Source organism: Lygodium microphyllum, chromosome 10, assembly GCF_053477565.2.
Source record: "Lygodium microphyllum isolate KBCC chromosome 10, Lygodium_microphyllum_v1.1.10, whole genome shotgun sequence".
NCBI classification, from domain to species: domain Eukaryota; kingdom Viridiplantae; phylum Streptophyta; class Polypodiopsida; order Schizaeales; family Lygodiaceae; genus Lygodium; species Lygodium microphyllum.
The window spans coordinates 121,118,885-121,127,591 of NC_141144.1; the positions used below are offsets into that span (position 1 = coordinate 121,118,885).

General features: G+C 41.0%; 1 pseudogene; it reads left to right on the forward strand.

The window, feature by feature from the left end:
- Window positions 1–1,125, forward strand: part of LOC148030503 (translocon-associated protein subunit alpha pseudogene) — a 31,582-nt pseudogene extending 30,457 nt beyond the window's left edge.
- The last annotated feature ends 7,582 nt before the right edge of the window (window positions 1,126–8,707 follow it).

The following is an 8,707-nucleotide window of genomic DNA, read 5'->3' on the forward strand; positions in this document are numbered from 1 at the left end:
ACACGAGCTACTCATCAGCTTTCTATAAATAGGGAAGGTTTATCCTGTTGTCAACAATGAGTATCTACACGTAGTTGACAAAGCAAGGAGAAAACTGCTAGCCTTGATCACAGAGAAGAACTGTGCACCCATCATGGTCCGATTAGCCTGGCACGCAACCAGGACGTATGATGTGAAGATTGGGACTGGGGGACCTTTCAGAACCATCTGTAATTCTGAGAAGCTTGCTCATGTAGCCAATGCCGGGCTTGACATTGCTATCCAATTGCTGGAGCTGATTGAGGAGCACTCTCCCCCTCTGTGTTTCTATGTTGTGACGAGAGAGAGAGGCTACCATGGCCCCCACTGATCTCAGTTTGATTGCACTTTGTTCGTCGAATTGTTACTGGCCTTTTCTACAATCGCCTGCATCATTGCTCAAGATGGGAGGATGACCTCATAAATGGGGTGGGAGATGCAGAAGTGGGGATTGTTGGTGGGGAAGACTAAGAGTACTCACAAGAAGATCTTAAGCCCGCACCAGGTGTCAAGACTATATTCCACTTTCTAGATCATGCTGACAAAGAAATCCCAACTGGAGAACAGGCTAAAATAATTGTTGGAGTTTCAAACAATGGCGATTTTCCTTTGAAAGTTCATTGCATCTCAACAAGTTTGCATGTACCCTATGACTATAGATACCTTGTTCAAAACTTCTCTGCTGCTGTGGAATTTGGCAGTGTAGAAGTTCCTCCATCTGTACATGCATCCTTTCCCTATGCCTTCATAGTCAACAAGTATCTATAGCCATGGATTTTTGCATTGGTTGCTAGCATTTTCTATGAAGCCTTTCCCTATGCCTTCACAGTCAGCAAGTACCTACAGCCAGGGAATTTTGCATTGGCTGCTAGCATTGTCTATGAAGTTGACGGTCAGTCATATGGATCAGTCTTTTACAATGGAACGATTGAAGTAATTGAAGCCAGTGGATTTGTCAGTGGGGAGACACTCTTTCTTGTGACTCTGGGGCTGGGGATGTTGGGTCTTCTTGGAATGTTCTATCATCTTTTGGCAACAAACACTTTGGAAAGAGTTGCACCTCTCACTCATGCTGTTAGCAATGTCTTAGATCCGAGAAGAAGATAATGAAATTTTCGTTGTTACAAACAAAATGTTTTGCAAAAATATATTTTTTTAAAATTCCATCATGGATTATGTTTTCTCAAAGTGGATCTTTCCCATAGTGGAACTTGTTTCCCATAATGGCCCTACCAAGAGGTAAAGTTTCAAGCCTTAACTTGACTAGGCTGCCAAAGAGCTAGTCTCCTGGTCCATGTTTACATGCAGGGGGAAAAAGCCAGCAAGGGCAGAGACATCATTTGAGGGGGGGTGTTGAGAAATCAAATGATGTATGCCCAAAAGAGGCTGGCGCATAAGTGGCTTTGTATGGAAGATATGAGAACAGATGTATGCTCTAGAAACTCTAGGAAGAGATGTCCAAATTCCCATAAGCACAGAGAACAAAAGTGGTACTATCCAAAAAGTTATAAAGGCATGTACTTGACACTCATTTCAACATAATGGTACTATCAATTTGAGTCACTCAAGATTGTGTTTATGAGTTCAAGCTAATCTATATTGGAACCTAATTCACTTGAGTTACAATTCCTCATTCTGATAATGTATCCTGTGTCTACCATAGCTGATCTAGTTCTAGGTCCATGTTTTTCAACACGTTTCTTGGCCAATGGCCCTGACTGGTTTACTAGTCTATAGTATATAGGTTCTGTTTAAGTGGCACTGCTTGTGGTATAGCCATGTCCCTCGACTTTGGTCGTTGAGACGAGGCTGGTGTGCTTACGCTTGAGAGATCATTGATCTCATCTTCCAATATGGGCTCAACATCCTTTAGGTGCTCCTAGGCTTCTTTCACCCACTCTTTAACCTTTTTGATGGCCTTGAGTTGGTTCAAGTGGGGGTACTCCTCGACCTTTACACTCCCCTTCTCGGCATAACATGCAACGGGATGGGTGTGTCCTCTCCATTAAATGTTTCAACTCCAAACAGCCCCAATGGTACAAATGGCTCATTTTCCACACTAGAGGGTGGCCTTTGTCTAGGGCGTTCGGCAAATATCTGAGTGATTCCACACTCTGGGCATCTAAGATCAACCTTTTTCGCGATTAGCCTGCTCCTGTTTGGGGTAGCATAAGAAGATGTGTCCTGGGTGATTGCAATTCCAACAAGAAATCGGTTCTTGGGTCTGCCCCCCTAGGCCTTTGCCTCTACCCCTACCTAACGCCATCACTGGTACATGTTAGTAATCCATAACGATTGCATTGCCCTCTTGGTCATATGATACGTAGGGGTGCACATAAGGCTCTTATCATTTAGCTCCACATAGTGGACTGAAGCATCGGTGGATGGGTTACGTAGTTGGTCCAAGTGGTCTAGATATGCCTATGGGGTTTACCTTCATCCTAGGAATGGCCGGTTTGGCATCATTAGGTGTTGGGAGAGCTAATGGGGATCCCCTCTCAAAAACTTTTTGTGGCCTATTCACTAGGTAAGGATGTCCATATGGTTGCGAGTATGGGAGTCTCCTCGGTACCTTGCAAGGCAAGGTATCATAGACGGCGAACCTACCGCAATCAGCACAAGGTCAGGACCTCCCTCCATGACACTCAGCTGGCAGGTGGTTTCCTCCACAATACATGCATTGGACATAAGGGCATGTTGGTCATCTCATCATTTCTTTTAATTTGGCTAGCTTCGTCTTCATCTCCGCTAGCTCCTAACTTGCCTCCGTGCCCTTTCCTTTATCCTAAGTACTTGTGCTTGATTTTTCACTTGACATTGAATCTCTCTCAAAGTTTCTAGCATTAGTCTCCTCTTGGGTCGAGCTCTTGGAGCTTCTCTCTTTGAGTTGTTCATCCACTCTAATTGCCTCGTCAAATACCCTAGCTAACATGTCTCGTTACAAGCTTGAATTGCCTACTAAGGCCTTGTAGAGTTCCTCACTTTGTATCCCATTGATGAAGACTGTGGTGATCGCTCTTTCAGTGGGTCGCTCACTAGTTGGGATTCTCTTGAAGAGACTCCGCACATGGGTGATGTAGTCTCTAATGTTCTCCTTGTCTTTCTACTTGATGTTCATCAGCCATTCTAGAAGGTTATCGGAGTGGAGTACCTAGGCTTAGAGAATCTCTTAATGAAGAGACTCTTGAGGTTGTTGAAGTCAGTTCATTCAGTAGTGTATATGCTCGTGTACCAAGTCCTACCCTTATCTCCTAAGCGCAAACCCAAATCTTGTGAGCGCTGAGTAAGATCAATGAGACCATTGGCCTTGCACACTTGCTCGAACTGCTCTATGAAGCTGTATGGGTCATTTGTCTAATTGCTTAGCTTGAAGTGTCTGAATCTCAAAATCAAATAGGGTACATCCGATCGAACAAGATGGGTTGATCCAATTTGAGAGTGTTTGATTGCCAAAATTGGACAGGGTGGTCCGAGAGTCCGATTTTCAAAATTAGATGAGATCACTAGTCCGAATGTTTGATCCTCAAGATCAGACGCATGTTAGTAGTTCAATTGTTTGGGTGTCTGAGTCTAGCATGTCCAAGTGTCCGAATCCAATTTAATTGAGTCTGATCGGATAGGTTAGGTTGGTCAGTATTGGCCATCCGATTCTTGGAATCAAATGAGTGTAGGGTGCTCGAGCATCCAATTCTGGGAATCGGACCCGTGCAAACCATATTCGATTCCATTGGCATGCAAACACTGGCAATGAAAATTGCTTTGCAGCAACGATTTTTGGCCACTCCCACAAGCAACATTCTCTAGAATCCAAGGGTAAATACACAAAAGGGTTTCTACACACCTGATCCAAGAAAAAAACTCCTATGGCTACCAATCGATTCACTAGAAGCTCAAGTTTCTCACAAGAGCGCTCTCTCTCTCTCTCTCTCTCTCTCTCTCTCTCTCTCTCTCTCTCTCTCTCTCTCTCTCTCTCTCTCTCTCTCTCTCTCTCTCTCTCTCTCTCTCTCTCTCTCTCTCTCTCTCTCTCTCTCTCTCTCTCTACTATAGAAATTGAAAATGAGGTCTCCCTTTGATTCCCAGGGTCTTAAACCCTTTGCTAGATCCAACCTTAATGTACCCAACCACTCCCCGTGTGGTTCTAACACATCTAAGCACTCTTTTTTCCCATTTTTTTCCTATTTGTGCCCTATTTGGGTGAAATAGCAGAAACCCTAAAGTTTTTTCCTTTGATTTCTTGGTCATATCCTACTCTAAATGCAACAAAAATTGAAAGCAAAACATTGAAAATGTTCCTCCTACTCGCCTAATCATCAAAAAACCAAAAAACTTCTTGCAAATATTAAAAACCCAAAACATCCTACCTATAAGCTCCAATTCGAGGATGAAACCCTTACTTCATCACTCGATTTGAGGTGCACAAGTGCTCAAGCTTGAATCCATTGGTCTTGGCAACGAAACCAAAATGTAGAGGCGAGCTCATGCTCAACCACTAAGACCCATAAACTGCTTATTATTCAAGCATTTCAAGTGAACACCTATGGCTATCTCTCACCTAGCTGACGCACCTTCGATCCTACCAAGGTAGAGTGAGCTTACCTTGATGCCCAAACGAGTTGCCTCTAACTCAAGCACACCGGTAGCTCCATGATTCGAGATGTGAGCTCAAGCATCCTCAAGCCTCCACAAGAGAAGAGAAGAATAGAGAAGATGATGGAGAGCTTCACCTCCAAGATCCCTCACCCTCATACATTCACTCCCTCACACTCTCACACTCCCTCTCTCAAGCACACACAAGCAAGCAAGAAGAAGAGAGAAGAAGAAAAGAAGATGGATCCACTTTTCCACACACCAAAGAATGAGCTCCTCATTCACTTTTTGACTTTACATACAAAACCCTAAATCCCTTTTGGACGGTCATCCCCTTATCCCCTTTTTACATGGCTAGCCATGGCCTAGGCCCTCTTTCCCATTGTCCTCCTATCTTCAGATCTTGGTACTTTGGATGAGCCACAATCAATTAAATTAGGGTCTATGCTTAGTCTAGAAGAGAGGAAGGACTATGTGTTCTTAATCCAAGAATTGCATAATATTTTTTTCTGGAGCTATGATGAGTTGAGGGGTATTTCTCCTAGTGTGGTTGTGCATACTATTCCCCTAAAGGAAGGTAGCTGCCCTATTTAACAAAAAGTGAGACATATCTCTTTTGAGTTAATGGATGGACTATTTGAGGAGCTACAAAAATTGCATAAGGCTAGCTTGATATTTTCTATACAACACATGGAGTGGTGTTCACCAATAGTTATCAAGAAAGAAAAATAATCAAATTTGACTTTACGTAGATTTTAGGGAGCTCAATAAGCAGACGGTGAAAGATTACTATTCGGTGCTATTCATTGATCAGCAGTAGTAGCTAGCGTGTAGGGATATCTATTTATTTATGGACTAGTTTACTGGTTATAACCAAATGGCTATCACAGAGGAAGATCAGTCAAACATGACATTTATCAATGTATTTGGTACCTTTACATATCATAGTGTTATGGCTTTTGGATTATGCAATGTGCTAGGGTATTGGCAATGTATGGATGATAAAAAATTTCGATGATATTTTTCCCCAAAGGAGCTAAAAGTCTTTATTAATGTCTAGGGCAACTATCACAAGGGAGAGACAACTAATTATTCTAAGAAAATGTTTCAAGCATTGTAAGCAATTTTGCATTGTTCTCAATCTAAGTAAATGTGTCTTTGGAGTGCCCTATGGATTGCTATTGGGCCTTGGTTAGCTCGGCTGGTATTGTGACGCCGAAAAAGATAAAAGTTATCATCTATATGAGTCTGCCATGTATTCCTAAAGAAGTCATAGCTTTCTATCATTAATAAGATATTATCGAAGATTTATTAATGCACTAGCTAAGAGGACATTACCATTGACAAATCTATTATCCTTTAACTGTTTGTTTGTTTGGAGTGATCGGTGTCAAGTATCCTTCGAGGATGTGAAGTAGAACTTGGCAAAAGTGCCAGCCTTGAAAGCATCTAAAAGGAGTGAGATATTTTATATATTTCAACGGCTATGATATATAGTATCAATTGTTGTTTAGCCCAAATTTGGGAGGAGAAATGGTACCATCCGATTGCATTTACTAGTCACAAATTGGGGGTGTTCAATATTAATTATACCTATATAGAGAAATTGTGCCTTGGGATGGTGTTTGCGATGAAGAAATTCATCCACTACATCCTGTATGAAGAGATAGTATTTTATATGAAATCAAAGGGGTTAAGGCTATTATCGAATAGTTGTAGTCTCTTGAATGCCTAATGAAGTGGTTGGTCACTTTGTAGGAGTTTGACTATGAAATTAGGATTAGGCCACCGAAGTTGCAAGGAATCGTAGAATATCTTGTGGGTTTCAAGGAGTTGAAGGAAGTCTTGGCTCTTGGCTGAAGATAGTGACCTTGAGGGTCTATTCAAAATTGATATGGCCTCCATTTCATCCTGATATGCTACCACAACACACTATCTATCCAAAGGAGAGACTGGAGTTGCTTTGTTGAAGGTTGAAAATAGAAGAATTAGGAAACAAGACTAGAAATTTGACTTGATTGCAGGAACACTATATCGACAAGGGATTGATGATGTTTATCACCAATGTGTCATGACTGATAAGGTTCCATTTATCTTGGAAGAGTGTCATGGCTCCACTTGTGGAGGGCACTTTGTTGGAAAATTGACTACACAGAAAGCTTTGACAGCCAGATATTGGTAGCCGTCCATTTTCTAAGATACATTTGCTATGTTAAGAGATGTGATACATGTCAGAGACATGACAATAGGGAGAATAGGAAGCGCCCACTAGCTCCTCTCATGGCTATACTACCATTTGAGAAGTGGAGCATTGATTTCGTTGGACCTGTACATTGTTAGAATATTAAGCTCCCGTTACTCTTTAGTCAGTATATCTTTATGTGTGTGATCGACATTAGCTAGATACAATTGCACACATGTGTGACATTCAATAAGTCGATGTAGTCAGTGACTTAACCATAGTTAGTCTTGGTTAGTCATACATATGTGTGTAAGTCTCTTTCAGTTTGTATAATGGAAGAATAATGGAAGAACAACAACAATGAGCTGAAACTCATCTTCTGCTCCACTCTGTCTCTCCCCCTCTCTTCCAACATGGTATCAAATCTTGAACGCCTGAAGCTTGAAAGCTTGACAGTGGCCATTTGACATCAAGACATCGAATCTGACGAAAACGTCATCAAAGGAGACTGCGCCTATAGCCCATTTTTTGCAGAAGCGATATCTTGCTACATAAATGGTTTTTGAAGAAGCGGCCCTTCAAACTTGATCGTTTCGATGTGATCTACAACTTTGCAGAAGAAAGTTTTTTCAAATTCCTCACAAATTTCGAGATATTCAACACAGACCTGTGCAGACTGGTTATTTACTATAGTAAACGATAGGTGATTCCAAGGCATTGGTGGCTTTCATCCTAACAATGTATATGCCCTTATTATCATGCATTTGAGCATGATATTGGAGTGTTAAATGCTCAGTTTTGGAGCTTATTTGCAGGCTGGGAACAATGAACTGGTTGCTGTCCTAAATTTGAAAACAATATACCTACAGGGTTGAAGTATTTGTGATGCTAATTTGCTACTAACAAATGCTTGAATCATACCACTTGAGTGGTAGATGCTTTTTGGGATATTGTGAGTGTTGAAAATCCCAAGTTTGGACTGATTTGTTGTTGATTATACCATGGTATCGACTGGTTATTGTCTGCAGGAAGGATACCTATTATCTTCACTTGACATACATGCAATATATTTTGACTGGTTGGACATGTATCAACTTCTGCATAGAGTGCAACTGAATGAGATGTTTTGGGACTATCTTGAGGTCTGAATGCTCTTGCTTTAACAAAGAAAATAGTGCTGGTTATAGCAGTGGGCTGGCTTATTTGGTACTGCTACTTGCATACATTACAAACATTGATACTTGTATGGATGTATTTTGTTGTTGGGATGTTTTGCCACTACCATAGAATGTTTTGAATTGATTTGAGCTTCGTTTATGCTCAGTTGACTATGTTTTTTCATTGTCGGAATACAGTTTCTGGCAAGTAGGTTGTCAGGAAAAATGTCTTGAATTGCAAGAAATTGTCATAAATAGTAGGAAACTAGTCCTAAACTGTAGGAAAAGGAGTCAAATACTTACAGGTTGTATAAATCATTGAATACCTAAGCTGCAACTATGGCAAATGCTCAAGGCACTGACAATATTACTCAAATTGTGGGAGAAAAGCTTGACAACAAAAATTTTTCTTTATGGAAGTTCCGTACGAAGAATTTTTTGGTTGGCAGAGGTTATTGGGACTTATGTACAAGTGATGAGGCTGAACCTGAAATACATGAAAGGAATCTGACAAATGATCAGAAAAGGGCTCATAAGCTATGGATTGAGAGAGCATGCAAGGTGTTACATTGGTTTTCTGTATGCATACCAAATGCTATGGTTATACAGATTATTGGATGCAGTTTCCCAAAGGATGCATGGGATATACTTATGAAGAATTATGGAAATGTAACACATGCAAGAAAGATTCAACTAAAGTAACAGTTCAATAACATGTCTAGGAATGGCATAAGCATTCAGGCCTACACTACAGAGATCAAGA